The sequence below is a fragment of the Pavona decussata genome, unplaced genomic scaffold (genome assembly GCF_977016875.1).
Source record: "Pavona decussata unplaced genomic scaffold, jaPavDecu1.1 SCAFFOLD_2443, whole genome shotgun sequence".
NCBI classification, from domain to species: domain Eukaryota; kingdom Metazoa; phylum Cnidaria; class Anthozoa; order Scleractinia; family Agariciidae; genus Pavona; species Pavona decussata.
The window spans coordinates 17,501-20,192 of NW_028146215.1; the positions used below are offsets into that span (position 1 = coordinate 17,501).

Genomic DNA, 2,692 nt, shown 5'->3' on the forward strand with positions numbered 1-2,692 from the left:
AAAATAAAAACGCGAAAAAAATGAAATTTTGAAAATCGAACCCACAACCAGCCAAATCGTTTGTAAGTCATGCCAAATGACTGGTGACATCTTAAAAACCCATTGAAGCCACAACATCCCATAATTTCACGCTTTTAAAGATTTGTCACTATACGCACTGTAAGTACCTCACTAATTCTCACCTCAGATTTTACGGGAACATGTTCAAATTTTAACACGCCTCTCAGCACGACCAATTACATTAAAATTCATCGCAAAAGTCAGAATTCTCCAATTTTTGAAAAATTCACTATATTCACTGTAAGTACCTCGCTAGACAGTGGAGACCTCAGATTTTACGGGAACATGATCAACTTTCGACACACCTCTCAGCACGAGCAGTTACATAGAAATCCATCAGGAAAGTCGTGCTGTGAAGAGGTCTTTCGACTAAGAAAAATGGTGGTGTGAGGAGGAGTCACCTAAATCAGAGAAAAATACTCTTATAGGAGACTGCTACGAAAGACATTTCTGAGTCCACTGGCCCTAGTCCCCTAATAAGTGTATTTCTGTTTGTTTTAAGAAGGTCCTCCTGACATCACCAATCTTCTGTCTTCAATCCTAACCCCAACGTTAACCCTAACGCTAACCCTAACCCTACCTCCCTCAGGGGCAGTTCTATGGTTATGATCCCACGGTAGGCAGAAAAACTATCCCAATCTAGGTTTTCTTGTATGCTGACTCCATTTTAAATGCTTTTACTTGAGTCTGACAAAGGCAAAGCCAAATACTCACCCCTATATGGACGGGGAAGCAAAGTGCGGATTTTGGTAGGTCGGCATTTTCAATCAGGAATGTTGCCATTCGAAAGAGCGTCCAAAAAAACTTGGTTGGGACACATTTATTTTAGAAATTAGCGACCTAACCAGAAGTGCACTTTTTGGTGGGCCTACCCTACCCCCCTCAGGAGCAGTTCTATGGTTATAATACCACGGAAGGCACAAAACCTATCCCAAACTAGGTTTTCTTGTATGCTGATTCCATTTTCAATGTGTTTCCTTGACTCTGACGAAAGCAAAGCCAAATACTCACCCCTATATGGACGGGGAAGCAAAGTGCGGATTTTGGTAGGTCGGCATTTTCAATCAGGAATGTTGCCATTCGAAAGAGCGTCCAAAAAAACTTGGTTGGGACACATTTATTTTAGAAATTAGCGACCTAACCAGAAGTGCACTTTTTGGTGGGCCTACCCTACCCCCCTCAGGAGCAGTTCTATGGTTATAATACCAAGGAAGGCACAAAACCTATCCCAAACTAGGTTTTCTTGTATGCTGATTCCATTTTCAATGTGTTTCCTTGACTCTGACGGAAGCAAAGTCAAATACTCACCTCTATATGGACGGGGAAGCAAAGTGCGGATTTTGGTAGGTCGCCATTTTCAATCGGGAATGTTGCCATTCGAAAGAGCGTCTAAAAGAACTTGGCTGGAACACATTTTTGCTATAAATTGTTGACCTAAGTATATAAGCAAGTATATAAGCAAATACTCGTTACATAGCATAAATAGCCTCTAAACACCCGAAAAACCTCTCCAAATATCATTTAAACCTTTTTCCTAACCCTAACACTTACCCTAACCCTAACCCTAACCCCATTTCAAACCCTAATTCTAAGTCAGAGGTCCTCCTCACACCACCAATTTTTTTGGTAGGTCAAAAGACCTCCCCACACCACAGAATTTTCGAAGTCGAGGTCCTTCTCATACCAAACAATTTTTCTAAGAGTTTTTCTAAAAATTTTGAGGACTTTTCACTTAGAAAAGAATTGGGTTTTGTGGTGGACCTTTCAGTTACAAAATATTAAATTGTGTGAGGAGGACTTTTGACTTTGAAAATATTTTGTGGTGTGAGGAGGACCTTTGACTTAAAAAATATTTCATGGTGTGAGGAGGACTTTTGACCTTGTCAAAAAAAAGATGTGATACAAATCTTAGAACAAAGGCTTAATCTCAGAAGATCGTAGCAACAAGGCTACTCTACAACTTACAATACCCCGTTCTTTATTTAAGTCGTCTGCAAAGGATTTATCTCCAGAAACGTTAGAATTTGCTAGCGGCAGTGCCTTGGGAGCTTTTGTCCCCCTTGGCACTTTGGGACGCATGAGGGCCGAAACCCTCTATTCTGGTTCGCCTAAAGTTCTCTGGAGGTAATCATCGTTGCTTTCTAGCACGGATTCTGACTTAGAGGCGTTCAGTCATAATCCAACAGATGGTAGCTTCGCACCATTGTCTTTTCAGGCAAGTGCAAATGCCAATTGTCTGAATCTGCGGTTCCTCTCGTACTGAGCAGAATTACTATTGCAACAACACTTCATCAGTAGGGTAAAACTAACCTGTCTCACGACGGTCTAAACCCAGCTCACGTTCCCTATTGGTGGGTGAACAATCCATCACTTGGCGAATTCTGCTTCGCAATGATAGGAAGAGCCGACATCGAAGGATCAAAAAGCAACGTCGCTATGAACGCTTGGCTGCCACAAGCCAGTTATCCCTGTGGTAACTTTTCTGACACCTCTAGCTTAAAACTCCTAAAGACTAAAGGATCGATAGGCCATGCTTTCACAGTTTGTATTCGTACTGAAAATCAAAATCAAGTGAGCTTTTACCCTTTTGTTCTACATGAGATTTCTGTTCTCATTGAGCTCACCTTAGGAC

The 2,692-nt window shown here is 41.5% G+C and overlaps 1 pseudogene; it reads right to left on the reverse strand.

Annotated features, from left to right (window-relative positions):
* Positions 1-1,961: 1,961 nt before the first annotated feature.
* LOC146447334 (large subunit ribosomal RNA) lies at positions 1,962-2,692 on the reverse strand (annotated as a pseudogene; the record flags this gene model as incomplete).